Raw genomic sequence first — 18,186 nt, forward strand, 5'->3', positions numbered from 1 at the left:
AGAAATATGGTAGAACTTCAGTGCTTAGTTAAGCACCTGTGTTTGGATGACCAGGATTGTGGCTCTTTGATTCTCAAATAGGCTGTGGCGGGTTTTAGTGTAGGTTAAGAACCCACTCCTTTTTATTCTATGGTATGTATTTTCTGTGCATGTGTACAGAATTACTTACTGTATACATATAATACTGTAATTCAGTAATTTAAATGGGCAAATGTGTTTTAGCATATCATGCCAGCATTTCCCAGAATACTGTAACATTGTCATGTTATAATACATGCAACTTAATACAGAATATGTAATACATAACACTACCCTGGGTACCAGCTGCAGGATTAATAGATTTCATATCAGGGGTATTGTGTATTTTTATCACTTTTCATTGTTTCTGGTCAGAGAATTGAAAGGAACACCTAAAAAAACCCCAACCAAAAAACCAACCAAGAAAGCCCCACCAATGTTGTCTCTAATTTCAGATTTTAGCTGCAAAAGTAATGTATTTACTCTCAAAGACTAATTAATCGGTTTCTTTGCCAATTATAAATATGTTTTGGAAAACAGTAAATACTTGCTTATGATACATATTAGAATTTTAATTGTGAACGTATTCTTAGTAGATATTTGTGATTAATATGCTGTGTTGTATGAAGTTATAAATCTGTATTTTTTCCTAATATTCTTTTGTTAATGTGTTGAAAAATGTCCTTGCATATAGATAACCATATTCAGGAAGAGAGTGCAGAATACTTCAGATATAAAGCCCTGCTCCTGCAAGCACTTATGTACGTACTTCCCCACAAGCTTGAGAATGGTCCAAGTGATTTGAATGAGACTATTTAGAAACTTATGTGTTTGAAGTTAAGCATGTGTCCAGATGTTTGCAGAAGTAGGGCTTGAATTGGACCTGTTGCCTTCAAACCCTACTTTTGTAAAAAGTCAACTGGAGAAAAAGCCCCCGCATATGCAAAAATGTCATGAAGTACTAAAAGTAACCAAAACCAGGGGTGAATCTAGATGAGTGTTTAGAGAGAGAGAAAAAAAAAAAAAAAGCCCAGGCTTTCACAATTCTATGTATAAAATTGCTGCATTTTTTTGAAAGGACTGCTGGTATATCACTTTGTCTGCAGTGACCTTTTGTTGTTCAGGTCTTCCTTTTAGAAATAAATCAGAATAAAAGGAACACTTTGCAATGCATTCTGAAATATTGGGGAAAAACACTTTAAAGAAAGGTATAGAAAGCTTTCTCATACATCAGCTAGTGAAGGAAGTGCTGATTTAACACACTTTACATTCTTATTTAGCTCTTAAGTTTAACATCCCTGCCAAGATCCAGCTATACAATAACTAAACACTTTAGCATCTGCAACTTCTTAAAATCCTGTTAAACAGATGTAATTCCTGGCATAACTTATTTCTTGCCAGCACTTTTTGTTACATTCCACTAAGACCAAACAGGAAATATATTTCCTTCAGTCTAAGAGTTCAGGAAGAAAATGAGCCTCTCTTTGTAGCACAGAACACAAGGAGACCTTCATTGCTTCACACCATCAATTAACAGGTCAATGGTAAAGTAAATGGGCAGCACACTTAGTGTGTCAAAGATGTGAGTAATTTCATTGATGTTGATTCCTTTTAATTTGCATATTTAATTTTTTTCCTCTCACAGGCTTTAGGCATGTGATCATTAGAACGCTTTTTCTAGTGCCTTGTTATTTTTGTTCAGTATATATTCACAGTCAATATCTCCAATGTACATTATATAAGCAACTTTGGATTTTAATGATATTTTTATTGGCTTCGAGTGTGAAAAAAATGCCAGAAAGATGCCTAGAGGATTTTTTAAAAGCCCTTTGTCATTTAAAGTTCAGTCAACACCAAAGGCTATGGAAAAACCCTTCATAGATCTTACACACAGATCTTACACACAGATCTTAACCACAGATCTTGTGCATGCTGCATGCTGCATGCTATTTCAGGGAGACATAAGAAAATTAGCACTGAAGATTCAGAATGAACTTATACCTTTCTGTAAACCTGAAATGGAACCTTTTTTTTATGGTTGAAAAAGTTCATTTGTATTTTATTTGTTTATTGTATTTAATTTCATCTTGTGGCTCTGCCCTTCCTGGTTTGAACCAGGCCTGGAAACAGAAATACTGAAATATTTGCAGAAATGTTATTCTTTAGTCTATTTTTGGCTTGGGGAAACCACAAAGAGCTGGAAATCCTAGGAGAAAACCAGCTCTTGCAAAATGTTGTCAGCCATGTTTCCAGATGTAGAGATTAAAAATAAAAAATAAAAATTCGGGATTTATCCGAATTTATGTACCCACTGAGTTTTAGCTACCAGTCATTCATTGGAAGGTTGTTGAATATTTCTTTTGGCTTATACAAGTCAGTATAAAGGATGTGTTGCCATATGTTTTTACAGCTCTTGACGTACCACTAAACAGCAACACTAATGCCCAAACTAAATTATGTCAGAATACTGCAGTACAGTTTTTTTGCATTAATCCAAAGCAGATCCGAAATTTAAGTCTCCTTTGCAGAATTTTTCTAATCTCAGAATCTTCCCCAAATCCATTTTTTTTTATATCTGGAGAAGGGAAAAGATTGTAAATAAGTGTGTAAGCGTGCATGTGTATAACTCAGATTCATTGCATATTGTTAATGCATACAAGTCTGGGCTTGGTTTTTGATTAGCAAAGCTGAACTTTCTCTTTGATTTTACTTAATCTAAGTTAACAGAATTTAGAAATTTGCCTTTTCTTTGTGACCTAAGTAAGTTCTTTCAATTACTTATTTGAATTTTTTTACTGTTTATCAAAAATGCTTAGGTACTGGTATATTTGACCCATTTGAAGACTGTTTTTTAATTAAGTGATCTTTCTAATCAATACTAGTACATATTATATATTCCACTGTTCTGTGTAGTATATAGAAAGGATAACTATTTTTTAATTTGATTAACCACATTTTTTTTTTTTATAAACAAGTTCCTCTGAAAAGGATATTGCCTGTAAGCTTATCTATAATGTACATCATCTACAAAACAGAGGTTTTGTCAGAATTTCTAGAGTTATTGGTGATAAATACTTTTGAGAACTGAGTTAGAGAGGAACACTGCAGCATTTTGTTGCAGTAGTTAGTCGTTCCTACTAGCAGTAGGCTGTTTTAAACCATTTGGCCTTTATGTTACAGGATCACAGGGCATTTGCTCCCTAACCCTTGTGAAGTATTTTTCAGGTATAGCAGTTTTACTTAGAATTCTATTTTTTAATATTTTATTTTCATTGTTGTGGTGTTGGTTTATAGTGAGTTGGTAAGCTCAAACAGTCTTTCCAGTTGCCTGTAATATTGTCTGTACATGCAATGAGTTATGCCAGTTACAACTACTATAATGGGTCATGTCTACAACTTATGCTTACTGCTTACGTCTATAGAAATTTAACATAATTCACGACCAGGCTAGAGCCCAACACTCCTCCCCCCGAGAGATTAGACAGTCACGCGCACTGCACTTGGGGCAGAGAGCACGAGTGAAGCTGAGCATCCTTGCAAAGCGGTCCAGCACGGCAGGCGCGATGGGATGACGCCGACTCGCCGGGGAGGGGACTTTGGTGCGAGTGCCCCATAGGACGGCTGTGCTTTTGTCGTCTGCCTCCAGGAGAATGCTCCCGCCCCAGTTCAGGGCAAAAATCAAAGAGTGAGCTGCAATTCCCTTTGGGACTGCTCTGTAAAATGATCATAAAACTCTTAGGTTGGCTGGACAAGGCCAAGGGGAGTCGGGAGCTGATGCTAGCTGCCGCCTGGGGCAAGAGGGCTGATGCAGCACGGAGCTTGCTGTGTCCTAACGCTAAGGATGCTTTAAACTAATGTCTGCCTTTTCACACTGGAAACATCTAGAGGTGTTCCTACTGTCAGTTACAGATGAAAGACAGTTCTGCAACTGCTCCTCCATGCTTCTCGGTCGTTATATATAAGTGCCCAGCTGAGGCAGCTACCTTAGTGAATTAGCGAAGAGGGGCTTTCCGTGTTCAACAACATCAAATACCAACGTGTCTTTGGCAGACTGAGCTGAGTTTGAAAGCCTTAGAAGCTAACCCTGCTTACCCTTGGCCACTAGCTGGTTGCTGTGCTGGGGAAGGGATGTCGGAGATGGGTTTATTTTCCCTGCAGTATTCAGCATATGTCTTGCTGTTTGACAAGACTTTTTTTTTAAAGATTATGTATTTGTCTTACCAGGCCTTTTAGAAAAGTTCAGTCTATGAAATAGGAGAGAGGCAGAATGTCAGAAATTCCAGGAAGAGACAAAGTATTTCCAGCAGTAACTTTGTCTCACTGTAACTAAGTGCTACTATTTTTTTAAAGGAATGCTTTATGAAGGTCTGGGGCAAAAATCTCAAACCTTTTAGGCTCAGAATTCTGTAACGGGACTGGAGTGCTGTGGGAATATCACAGAGGCTTCCTGTGGATCTCTTAAGTGCCTGGAGACAGTCTGTGTATGAGATTTTCTTGACTGTACATGATGTTCAGTTAGTATTTAAATTTCTTTAGTAACAATGTTAGTCTTTCAAGTCTGGTGTGCTAAGCTGCACTAATTAAATTATTTTTTTTGCTTTTTTGTCCGTAAGGTTCTAGTAAAGCTTACTTGGGATTGAGTAATTTAAAGCCATTTACCTTTCCCATCATTTACATAATTGGCAGACATTGTAAAAAAAAAAAGTAAAACTTACTGACATTTATAGTTAATGAAAGCTTTCATGATAGTCTTACGAGGCTAAGAGGGGTGGAATATTGGCTATTTGATTTTAATATATTAGGAAGTAGTTTTTGTTTCTTTGGACTTGTCCTTACTGGATTTGGATCAATGCTCTCAAACACTTTGAGACTGGAAGGAGTAATAAATTTACCATCCCCTCCTTCAAACAATCTGTCCTGGGTGGCATAAATTTAAGAACATGACCTGACGCATAACACAATTGATGGGATTTCTTTTCAAGAATTGTTTGTTCAATCTTTCTTTTTCCAGGACCTATAATAAAAATGGAACCTGCAGTGGTAAAAAGTGCATTTTCAGGTATCACGTGTGACTAATATAGTTATTAGTGCATATATTTACATACATTTTGTGCTGGTCCATCAATTTTGTAAATTCACTAAAGACACTGAAACAGTGTTGAACGAATGCTTCATACTCTGTTTTTCCAGACTGTGAAGTTGGTGTGTATTCTGCATTATCTTTGCTCTGTTGTGGTTTAATGAGATTTTTAAAAAGCTTAATGAAATCTGTTGTGGAGTTCTTCAGCGAGTGGTATTTGTAACAGTTTCGGTTTGTGTTTTTATTAATGATCTTGAACAAAAATAGGAGTATGCTGATGAAATGCACTTTTTCACAAAGCTGGGAGGCATTTACATAAAAAGTCATGTATTTAGAATGTATCAGGAATGTTTATGGTAAGCTGAGGGATCATTAATTGGAAATAGTATCTAACATGGAAAGACTTGACTATATGGCATGTGTCCCTGTTGTTACCCACCATGAAAAATGCAGAAGTCCTGAAATGTTATTTCATGAGGTATTTCCAGTAAGGATAGGGAGGTAGATGTTGTTTTAAAACATACTGATCAAGTCTCATTTGAATATAATCTACCATATCAAACTGAAGCTATTGCAGAGAGGGATAAATGGGAGAATAGAAAACCTGTTTCACAAGAGAAGACTAAAAGATGTTGACTTTCTAGAAATACTGTAATTTCTTTCAGTTTGAAAGTTAGGAGAAATTTTTCTATCAGCTAAGAATTGAGCTTTTCAGACACTTCTACAAATACAGACAGTAGAGGCAAGTGTTTGGTTCTCACTGTACACACACAAATATCTAAGCCCTCTCTTAAGTCTCTCTGTGTTTAAAATGGAGCTCAGTTCAGTGTTACATGGGAAGATATCACCTGACCTCAGTGTTAGGGGTGGGAACCTAAAGAGTCAGGATTTCTTTACAATTTCTGTATATGTCCAGATGATTAACCTCACCGTGAAGGGTAAAGAATCAGTTTGGGAAGTTCAGATGATTTAAGTTTCTCACATGCATGACTGGTCAATGGACTGTGGCATTTCAGAATTTATTTTCACTAAATTCTGGGAATATTTGGAATCAAATATTAGTAAGAAAAATTTATGCCATACTTTTCTATTTTTTCACATACTTTAGAAAAGTCTTTGCATCTTCTGAATTCTCAAGGCTACTAAAATTCTGCCTTGAAGCAATCTGCTAATGTTAGTGCAAAGTTGATTTTAATTATATAAACTTTCAGCTTTCAGAATCCTGTGGGATAAATATCATAAATAAAGGAATTTATGCACATATTAAATGCACATTGTAGGGGAAAAAACTCTCCAAGGACAGACACATGCCTCTTTCCATTGGAGCTTGCATCTTAATGTCAACACCTTTACCATACAGCAATAGGCACTAAAATTACCCATTAAAATGTGACATCACTCTCAGTAATGAATATATAGCATGCACTGTGGTTCTAGGTTCATGTTTCCAAACTCACAAAATCTTGTCATCATTCTATGTCTTTTAAACAAAGTTAAAAATTTGATATCAAATATACACTACAAATTTGGGGGTGGGGTGGGGTGGGGTGTGTGTAGAAATACCACATATCAAACAAACATATAAAGTTTTACTCATTATGTTTCTTTGCCCATTGCTTTTTTCCTGCACGTCAAAGAAGGATTTCACCTGTGTTCCTCAAATGTCCCATCACAGACTATGTTTAAAGATATTACTGTCCTTAAAAATATTCTGTGGTAAAAGCAAATGCTGCCAAATTATATAGCATCTCTTGAGAGTTTTTAAACTTCTCCATCAAACTTTATGTCAAATTTGTGTTACACTGAACATTCATCTAGAATGGCAATGTGCATTTAATCATGTTCATATAAAACTCTGTGTGTTGGGGACAGGTTTAGGGGATATCCCTTGGAATCCTGCATTTCCTTCTTTAATCCAGTGTGGTGGTGTTTTTCCATGCCCCCTACAGTCATGAGGAACACTGCTGTTGCTGTGACACTGAAGGTTGGGGAAAGGGATGTATAGATTTCACCAAACAAAAGAATGTAAGGGTATATGTGTTTTGAGTTAAATCCAGCAGGATTTTTGGAGTACCAGTTGGAAGAATCTTCCTGAGAAGAATTAGATACAAGTAGGGCACGTTTAGGCTCAAACCCTTAAATATATACTACCCTTCCATTTGGTGAGAAAGGCAAGCTATATGTTCTGCAGCAGCCAGACGAAGCAAGTCCGGGAAACATCAACAACAAAAATTATTTTGTTTCATCCTGCTGTTTTCTTTCTGAAGCTAGGTATCTAAATGTATGAGGAACATGCTTGTGCAAACTTTTTGGGGCATGTTCTGTTGCCTGAATTAGTAAAATAAACCTAGGCACCATATAATGAGTGTGTTGCTGAGTTTTTTATTTTGACCTGGGCCTCTGGCAGAATTTCTCTTTATCTGCAAAGCCCTTGGCTTTGCCATACACACCCTTCAAAGGACAAATAATGTCTTTTGGGTTCCATATGTGACAGGTGGTCTCTCTACAGAGCTTTCCAGTGCCTCCCCTCAAATGACTGGAGATGGTTAGCAGAGGCCGCATGGATTAACTTTTCTCTTGGATCTAGTTCTTTTCCTCAGTATTGCCAGCCCTCATTGGCCTAAAGAGGAAAGTACTGGGCCCAACGTACTCACTTAAGTTTTCCAGATGCAATAGGCAAGGAATCTAGTGTCTATTTCTTACTTTGGAGATGTGCTGCAGGCCCAGTCTTTAAAGAGGACTCAACATGGTCATATTAGGTCATAACCAAGAGTTTAGGAGAGTGATACGTATGTATTTATAAAATTATTATATACACAAAAACTAACCTGGGAATATTCCCCGCCCCCCGCCCCCCAGTTTTGTAACCCCAGACTGGTAAGATGCCTGAACATTTCCTCCTGTATGAGCCTTAAGCCTCACAGAGGTCAGATAATGCTCACCATTTTGTTTATTTTTAATCACCATAAAACCTTTCACATTTTGTTAGTGTTTTCCAAAGACTTCTTGAAAGAGAGGATTTAAAAACCAGGGCAACATTTATTATTTAGGGATGTCCTCCCTGCTGTGAAGAAGAATTTAACCTTGATCTTGCTCAAATGAGACATTTTTACTTTAGTTAAAATTCACACTTCCAACTTCTCATGTGTTTCATATTTGTTATTTTTTAAGGATGTTCAAATTCAACAGAAGATATGGAGAAGGAATTGAAGTAGAAAACATTTTGAAAATGTCTTAATACCTCACCAGCATGTAAAAGGTTAGACATTTTAAAGTATTTATCATATATCAGTTGCCCATGTGAAAAACACTTGAGGAAAAATTAGTGTTTTCATTATTACATTAAAATCAGAATTGAATTGTTAGAAAAATAATCTCTCTGTTTTGGGTTTTGAATGTTTCTAAAACTAAGACTGGGGGTGATTTGACTTGAAATCAGTTTCTGAAAATCAAATGAATCCTGCATACTTTGAGAAAGAATAGGAAAAAAAAAAGTGACAATGTATATATTGTGTGTGTCTATATATGTACACTCTAATATGAATAGGGACCACACATTGAAAAATGTATCTTCTCCTTTTTTCAAGTACTGTATCTGATATATTCAGTTTACCCAGTTAGTGTGAGAGATTCCTGATTCCATCAACTTCGTGGAAGAGCTGTAGTAGTGCAAGTATATTTTAGGCATCTGGATATAGGATGTGGACTTAAAAATGTTCCATGTTTATCTTGGCAGATAACCATATGCTTTGGCTTTAATTTGAGATCAGCTGATACTCAATTCTTTGGAATATTCAAGAAAAACCTGACCTATAAATACTTAATTCACTCCATATCTCTTTTTTTATAATACAAAATAATCATTTACTGGTGGCTGTCACAACTACATTTTCTGAGTTGCTTTTATTTTCTGCAATGTACTAATGAATGTTGTAAAGCATTACAACAACTACTAATTACTAACAATTCAAGGGAAAGTTTTGATACAATAAACTCCTTTCGCACAACAGTGTATGAATGTCTCATTGACTGAGAGCTGCTGCTGTTTGATTCAAAGTTTTCTTCCATAAAGGTCTTGAATAAACGAATTTGTCTTAGTTTTGAGGGAACACATGAACTGCAAGAACCCTGTAAAGTAATATTTTGCTTGCTTTCTTTTTTTTTTTTTCCTGGAAAACATTTCCAGTCCCTTACCCTGAAAAGCATTAGCCCACTGCATCTGACCAAGAAGGTAAAATGCAATGGATGTGAATAGTGATTTCTGTTCTCTTAAAGCTGGTTTTATAAGGCAGAAGGTCTAGATACTGAATTTTTGGGCTGCTCAGGTATGGCTTATGTTCTGTGGAAAAAAACATGAGCAAGATTTATGGAAAAAGATATCTGATAGCCATTTACTGCACAAATTATTAACTGCAGTTTGTTTCTTCTGTTTATGATCTATTTAATTAGCCTTCATGAAGGAAGAAAACCATCCAAACCACAAAAGAAATTTGTTTAATTAAAATAATATGTTTATAAATAGATTCTCCCCACAATAATTTTAATATAAGTATTTCAGCTTTGGCTGAAATTAAGGGGAAAATATTTACATGAAGTTTTATTTAAATATCTGTTGCTGAAAATTTACATGTCGTGAGGTCAAATTAAAATCCAGTAATTTTGTTTTCTAAGACAGAATTAGTTTTCAGTAATAATACTTATCCTAAAGCTATTAGCCAATTATTGTGGGTTTCAGAACAATTTTCTCCCATTTGTTAAATATAATCTTTCCTTTTTGCTCCTTCATATAATGCAAATTTTGTTTTTCATTTGAAGACAAAATTATTGTATATACTTTTTTTTCCTGAATGTTTGTAGACTTGTTATTAAGATGCACCTGATTTCAGTGCAAATTACCCAGTTACGCAATCACAAAATTAGGTCTTCTACATCATGCTGCCCAGCAATGCCAGAGCCAGAATGTGTCCACAAAACACCAGCTTGAGCTTTACCATATGACTGGTGTGGTCCTTGTAGCTTTCTGGAAAGTGGGATGTGGGGCTGGTGGAAATGTAGTACCCTCACAGCTGGAGTAACAAAATTTCCTGGTTGCTGACACAACTGCTGGGTCATAGGCTGAACACTTCCGTGCCACTCAGTCCAGTGGGTATTTAGTGTTAGCTGTAAATAATACCTCGGCATGCCTCAAACGCACGCCAGGCATCACCAGCATGTTCTTAACAAACAGCAAGGCAGGGGTAGCTCGCAGGCTTCTGCTGCTGAGGAGCTCCTTTAACAAAAGCTGCCTTTGCTGCTTACCAGCTTAATTTCTACATCCACGTTGTCCAACAAAATCTTGTCTTGAAAGAGGAGGTTGCTGTGGAGGGGTCCCAACAGTTCAATCCTTCTATTTTGGGCTGTCGCGGCCGAGCATTGCCTCAGCCCCTCGTTACCTGTACCATCCAGCCCAACTGCTTCATGCTGCCTGACTGAGTCTTTGTACAACCGCCCCACGGGTAAGTGCGTGGACAGCATGTCACAGCTGAGGTTGGGAAGCAACTCGGTGAAGGTGCAGTAGGGGTAGCGGTTGTTGCTCTGGCTTATCAGTCAATCCCCCAGCGTAATATTTATCTGGCTGAAAACAGGGGCCAGCAGGTAATTAATGAGGCCCACGGCTTCACCGGCTCTGAGGTTGGACCTGTCAGCTTTTAGAATCTTGCAGAGTATTGTTCGTGTCTATGTAACCTTCAGCATTCCCAGCTGTGAAGGAGTCCGGAGGGGCAGACTCTACAACAGTGGAAAGTGGAGACACCTCAATAAACAGGGATTTCTCAATGCTGGTGTGTGTTGGGGACACTTCAAACAAATCCAGCTTCTATTTGGTACATTCTTCTGAGCAGCCATGAACCAAAGCCATCCCTTTAAAATATATTTCCTTTTTGTAGAGGCAGAAAGGGATCTCCTTGTCTGGTTTTCTGTCTCTTTTGCACTGTTTGGCCTGGATTGTTATTCTTTTTCTTCTTGTCCTGGTCAGACTGCTGTCCAGCACCTAACCTTGCTTTTTCTTTTAAAGGGCTGGGATGGACATTTCCTCTGGGGGCATGACACAGCTCTTTCTTTTAAGGCTTTTTCTTTGAATAAAAGCAAGTCCTGAAACCTCCTGATTTGATGGTGTTTCCAAGGTTGACAACCTTGAAAACATGTCCAAACACATTTTTTGCAATATCTTGAGTGGTGCTGCTAGTGCGTGTCTTAACAATTTCCAAACACCCTTTCAAAAGCAGGACAGCTTTTCTAAACAGGATACAGAACATCTCTGACATCCGCACCATACATCACAGGAACACCTTGCAAATCAGGGAGCCCATTGCTGGCCTGGGCTCTGTGATAATTCATGTGCAATGAATCACAATGTAGTATGAAAATTTTTAAAAGCACACCTTTCCACCTTTTAAAAGCACAGAGGCAGGCAATCCCATCGTGATCTAAGTCAAGCAAGCGAGGCAGAAGATCAGCTTGACTGTACAGGGAACTCCTCATGGAGCTCAAGAGGAAAAAGAATTTGTATGATCTCTGGAAGTGAGGTCAGGCTTCTGAGGAAGCTTGCAGAGCCATGATTTGCACATGCAGGGAGAGGACACAAAATGCCAAAGCTCAGTTAGAGTTGAAACTGGCCAGTGTTGTGTCAGACAACAAGAAGGGCTTTTTTAAGCGTGCTAATAGCAAGAGGAGGTCTAAAGAAAGCATTGGACTGGTACTTGTTGAACATGGTCACCTGACAAATAGGGATGAAGAAAAAGTGGAGGCATTCAATGCTTTTTTGCCTCAGTGTTTAATAATACTGACAGACCCTGGACTGCCCGGTCCCCTGAGTCGGAGGACCACGAGTGTGGGAACGGTGACTTCCCATTTGTGGACACCGAAGTTGTAAGGGACCAGCTGTACCAGCTGAATGTTCACAAGTCCGTGGGGCCTGATGGGATTCATCCCAGAGCGCTGAAGGAGCTGGCGGACGTTACGGCAGGACCCCTCTCAATCATCTACCAAAGGTCTTGGGAGTCTGGGGAGGTCCCTGCTGGCTGGAAGGTCGCCAGTGTTGCTCCAATTCACAAGAAGGGTGTGAGGGAAGAGCCAGGGAACTACAGACCTGCTAGTCTAACCTCAGTTCCCGGAAAAATTACGGATTATACTGAGTACTATTGAAAAGCATTTAAAGCGTAACGCACAGTCAACATGGGTTCACAAAGGCAAAGTCCTGTCTAACTAATTTGGTACCTTTCCGTGATGAGGTCAGCTGCCTGGTGGATGGAGGGAAGGCGGTGGATGTAGTTCTTCTGGGTTTCAGTAAGGCTTTGGATACTGTCCCTCCCAGCATCCTTCTGGACAAGTTGTCCAGCTGTGAGAGGAGCGGGTTCACCGTGCGCTGGGTGAAGAACTGGCTGAAGGGCAGAGCTCAAAGGGTTGTAGGGAATGGGGGGGCTACACCTGGCTGGCGACCGGTCACCAGCGGTGTTCCTCAGGGCTCAATTCTAGGGCCAGTTCTGTTCAATACATTTATCAACGATCTGGAGGCAGCAGTTGAATGCACCATTAGCCAGTTTGCTGATGGTACCAAACTGGGAGGTGCTGTTGACTGTCTTGAGGGACAAGAGGCCTTGCAGAAGGATCTGAATAGAGTGGAGCATTGGGCAATCATCAATGGCATGAAATTTAACAAGAACAAATGCTGGATTCTGCACCTGGGATGGAGTAAGGTTAGGCATAAGTATAAATTGGGAGAGGAGTGGCTCTCCTGAGGTGACAGCAGGAAGTGGAATGGAACACAACCAGCAAGTTACTGTCTTTTTTTGTCCATACAGAACCTTCTGTTGAACATCTGAAAGATACTTGACAGGCATTTAGTTCACTGAGCCTCAGAAGGCCCATCTAATGCACAGGTTATATTATCTGCATTTTATGGCAAAGTGAGTAAATTTCAGGGACAATGTGTCCTGAATGCTGTGTAATTGGTGCATTCCTCAGCTTCCTTTTTTGGTTTCTTTTTGGTTTTCCTTTGTGCTTTTCCCTTTCCCTTTTTCACCCATTCTCCTCCCTCCCCCCCTCCCCTTTTCTTCCTCTTCCCTTCTTTTCCCCCTTTTCCTCTTTTTCCCCCTTTCCCCCTCTCCCCTCTTTCCCTTCCCCCCTCCTTTGCCCCTTTCCTTTTTCCTTCTGCCTTAATTCAAGGTGTAGGCCTATGAATGATTCTGGATAATGTTCCCAGACTGGCCATGTCTGCAATTGGTGGGCCCTCAATGAGATAGGGGAATGACGGCAAGCTTTGTTGCTGCAGAAAGAAACCGGAAACTAAAATTTCCCTTCTATTTGATGAGGCTTTTTATATCACAGGTATGCAATATTGGGCTCTCAATCCACATTTAGTTATTTGAAAACACTTGTCCTATTTAACAGCAGCAATAAAAAAAGAGAAAAGCTACAGCAGTTTCCAATGAAATTAGTAGATGTAATGGTTACATTTGAAATTCAGACTTTTTAGGAAGGCACGAAAGAAGATTTTTGAGCCTAATTGGTTACAAAAAGCCATGGACATTATAGAGATTATACATATAAAAAAATCACTTGGTGGGGAATATCAAATACAAACACCTTTCTTCCCCTATAAAAATTTCTGAGATTATTTTAAAGATTATATCTGTGATACATTTTTAATTCAAGCTGGTATTCAGGAACTCCTATAGAATATATGTTTAGAATTTTCTAAAACCTCACAATCTGTTGAGTAGGCAGTCCCAAAACAGAACAGCTCTGTATGCATAGTGAGGTAATAAACTTCTCAGTTCTCTACTTTGCCTAGGAATTAAATATGAGCAGTTTCCAATTCATAGAGACATTAAAAAATGAGTAGTATTGGTTTTACTATATTCTGATTGCTCACTTTCTGAATAGAAAGGAATCTCCATTGTAATATTCATTCCAATGCTTCTTATGTTTTATTTGTTGTTTCATTCATTGGATTAATTGCCTGTTCTTGGTGAATATACAATTATGTATGACTTTTTGAGGGCTGTGGTTTGGTGTTCTTTCTAATATTTTCTCAACACAACGTGTAGTGAGTTATTTTGTAAAGCATATTTGATTTGTACAGACAAAATGACTTGAGAAAAATTTAGTGAAAGGTATTAACATTGAAAGAATACATTTTATTGAAGCGGCTATATTCTTTTCTTATAAAGAGTTGGCGCTAAATATATTTAACTCTATTTTGAACACAGTTTCATCAACAGGATATTAAAAGCAGATTTGACCTTCTGACCCACTTTGTAAACAGATGGTCTTAGCCAGGAGTATCAGCATGTGTCTAAATGATATCATGTGGTTTGCAACACCCCTGGGAAGGAAAGCATTACATTGCCGTGTTGCAGCTAGGTAACCCTATAGCCCCCATGTCTGAAACAGTGACACAAAGATTCCATAGCATGTTCAGTGTATTCATCCGTGAGCTACCACGTGTCTGCTGTAAGGATGTTGAAAGGCCTGCAATTGGTCCATCAAAAGCAGCCTGCAGCTTAATTTTTCAGTACTCCACTATACTAGGATGCAGATGGGTTTTACAAAACAGCTGATTTAGGTTATAGACTTAGAGCTTTATGAAAGGTAAAGCATCAAGTGTGGAGCATCCCACAGAAGTGAATTCTGTTTCTTCAGCCTTCATATGTTATACATATGTGGAATTTACAATGAAATACAAGAATAAAAGAAAATAAGTGTTTATAAGCCTTTAAAGCAAATGTATTGTGCATCCAGATGTGTCAGTATAACTGCATTGACTTTAGTTATTTCAGAATTATTTCAGTATGATCAAAATCTCTCTTGACCTTCGCCTACCTTCTCTCATCATACGTGAGACTGGCATTTGGCAAGGTGCTATTAAAGGCACAGCTCAAAGCTGCACTTTGAAAAATGTGGATATTACTTTCCATCTAGAAGTTGCATTTCACATTTTCTATGAAAAATTTATTTACTACTTGAATCTAGATAAGATTAACTGGTAACTATAAACAAAACTTTTGGCAATCAGGCTTTTCCAAGTAGTTTTTATAGTGATTCTTTATATTATCACGGGCTTTGGTAACACAGTTAGAGTTTAGTGGTTCACAGGTAACTTTTCTGTTAAAACATACGAGGCATTTTGGAAAGCAATTTCCAATACCAAGTGTTTGGAGAAAGCAACCTGGTTTGACACATTTACCCTTTAAATGACGTGTCTTGATCTTCCTACTTTTCCAACATACTAAACAGTGACCTTATTTCCAGAAAAATATTTGATGTGGAACACATATCATCTCTTAAATACTGTTTTAAAATATGGACCTCCCTTCCCTCTTGTGTTTTTTTCTTTAAGAACTGATTCTGGCCATGACATGAAGTGTGCCTCAGAGGCTTCTCAATAAAAGTAGCTGGCCATCCAAGAGAAAAAGAACAGTAGAGTACTGCCTTTACTGTTTTTCTTCACGATACCAGTTAGCTTGTAATATTTGATGTGCCTGCTCTAGGGCCACTGTCCACTTTGCATTGTCCACTGTTAAGGGATGTTGACACAAATCTAGCCCTAAGACTGTAGTCTTCCTTTCTAAGCCTTTCCCACCTTATTGATCTTCTTTGGCATTTTATCCTGGCTTTTGAAATTTCAAACTTCTTAGCAGCTATCTTGAAATCTCTTGTGTTCTTATAAGAACAATTCTAACAACTTCAGCTTTTTAACTTCTGTAGTTTTATTTTCTTTTAAACTTCTTTCTGAGAAAATATGATATGATTTGATTGTAGAGAAATGGTTGTTACCTGTCTTTATTAACACAAATATTACTGTACTGCATTTATGAAGACAGCTTCATAAAATCAAGTATTCAGTTAAAATATTGGGGCAGATGATAGACTGAGTTTCTTTTTTTTTTTTTTTCAGAATGTAGTATAGTGTGCAGTTTAGTTTTGTGAATCTTTTCTGATCTGTGGAACTGACACTGGACTAAATGAGCAGAAGCTGGCAGAGGAAGTTCGTCTCGGCCTGTCTTCCGTTAGAAAGTCTATGGGACCCTTTAACTTCTGTTCTGAATCATGAGTGGGATGATTTTTTTTTTTCACTTACAAACCTAGAAGAAAGGTAATTTTACTCCTTATGAAAGAAAGTATATATAATTCCATCCTGACTGACCTGTGGTTATACATAATCATATTCCCTCTAAATGGCCTTTCTTTACAGATAGATCTTGTTTCTCCGTTCTAGCTTCTTGTACATTTGAGTGCTATTTAATGCTTAATTCTATTTTTTAATCCCATATTCTTTAACACATATATGAGCTCACTGAACCGAGGACTATACAGAATGTGACTTTCTTGCTTTCATTGGAGGTTTTTGTGATGATCTATACAGTGGATCCTGTTATGATCCACTGTACAGAAGTAAATGTCACTGTCTAGAAGGAAGTGAGATATAAAATAATGGATTTGAAGGTTTTGGAATCAACCAGATGGATAAACATACATATATGTTCCAAGTGTGAGTGCAGAGGAGACCACAAACTTGGTTTCCCCTGCATACTTTTCATATTACTGAAGCAGGATGTTGTTGAGTCAAGGCTGTTTGTCCAGGTCATAGTAAATTTTTGTGCTGAATCTGACCACTAATTACAGACTTGAGAATTATCCTTGGAGTTCTCTAATTTCATTTTTTTTTAATATCTGATTAAAAACCAGTATCTGAGAATGTACTCAGTGCAATTTAAAATTAATAGTCTGGTGGACTTGCAGCAATGTGACATGACTTGATGCTTTGCTAATGGATGTAAGAAAATTCTCTACAGCTTTAAAAGAAAGCAAGCACAACTTAAAAATTCTACAAGTCTAAACTACAATTCCTGTAGTAGCTAACAATAAACTAAGCTGTTAATAAAACAATAAAATAATGAATTAATAAAAAACTATAACTTACAGAAATTATTGAAACTAAGGGCAAGTTGTTCCAAAAATTGCAAAGATTCCAATGCAGGATTTCATTACATCATAAGTCATTTTTATGAATTAGTTTTGAGTCAAGCCATATTAAATAGGAAATTGTACCAAAGACAGATATTCCCCAACTTACTTGTACAAGGGGGAATTTATATTTTTCTCTTAAGAAAAAAGAATGAAGAATAATAGATCGGGTTTCCTAGCTGGATCTGATTTCTGCTCCTACCAACACTTGTATATTTTAGGAGTGATAAATAGGAACTAAAAAGTTACTTTTAATATTAACATTGAATTGAATAACTTCTGCTTGGGTGAATTGGGTGAATAACTGCCGACATTTGTTCTATCCATGTGTCGTGGTTTAACCCCAGTCAGCAACTAAGCACCACACAGCTGCTCACTCACTCCCCCCCCCCCCAGTGGGATGGGCAGGAGAATTGGAAAAAAAAGTAAAACTTGTGGGTTGAGATAAGAACAGTTTAATAACTGAAAAAAAAAAAATAGTAATGAAAAGGGAGATAACAAAAAGAGAGAGAAATTAGACCCAAGAAAAGACAAGTGATGCACAATGCAGTTGCTCACCACCCGCTGACCAAATCCCGAGCCGCGATCAGCACCTCCCAGCCAACTCCCCCCAGTTTATATACTGAGCATGACGTTCCATGGTATGGAATATCCCTTTGGCTAGTTCGGGTCAGCTGTCCTGGCCGTGCTGCCTCCCAGCTTCTTGTGCACCTCCTCCCTGGCAAAACATTGGAGACTGAAAAGTCTTTGACTTAGGATAAGCACTACTTAGCAACAAGTAAAACATCAGTTTATCAACGTTCTTCTTGTACTAAATCTAAAACACAACACTGTACCAGCTACTAGGAAGAAAATTAACTCTGCCCCAGCCAAAACCAGGACACCATGTAAATAACAACATCCTGTGACTTGATTGTATCTTTTTTCCTAATTGAGAAGGTAACTGTAAGCACAGTGGCACAAGTGTTTCCAAGCTTTTACAAGACTAAGTGTGAAGAACTGATATTCTAGAGTTCAACATATGGGGGCATGAGAGCCTAAGGGAAGCCAATAGTCTGCTCTTTGGAAGACAAGAACAGTGC

The 18,186-nt window shown here is 38.0% G+C and overlaps 1 long non-coding RNA gene across 1 annotated transcript in view; it reads left to right on the top strand.

Moving 5' to 3' along the window:
* The first annotated feature begins 1,525 nt into the window (after nucleotides 1–1,525).
* LOC138690279 (uncharacterized) overlaps nucleotides 1,526–18,186 on the top strand; it is a 117,821-nt gene continuing 101,160 nt past the window's right edge. The window contains exons 1-2 of the long non-coding RNA XR_011329080.1: nucleotides 1,526–1,600; nucleotides 8,270–8,357. This is a non-coding gene — a long non-coding RNA (uncharacterized lncRNA). The remainder of the gene's footprint in view (nucleotides 1,601–8,269; nucleotides 8,358–18,186) is intronic.

This window comes from Haliaeetus albicilla, chromosome 21, assembly GCF_947461875.1.
Source record: "Haliaeetus albicilla chromosome 21, bHalAlb1.1, whole genome shotgun sequence".
Taxonomy (NCBI): Eukaryota; Metazoa; Chordata; class Aves; order Accipitriformes; family Accipitridae; genus Haliaeetus; species Haliaeetus albicilla.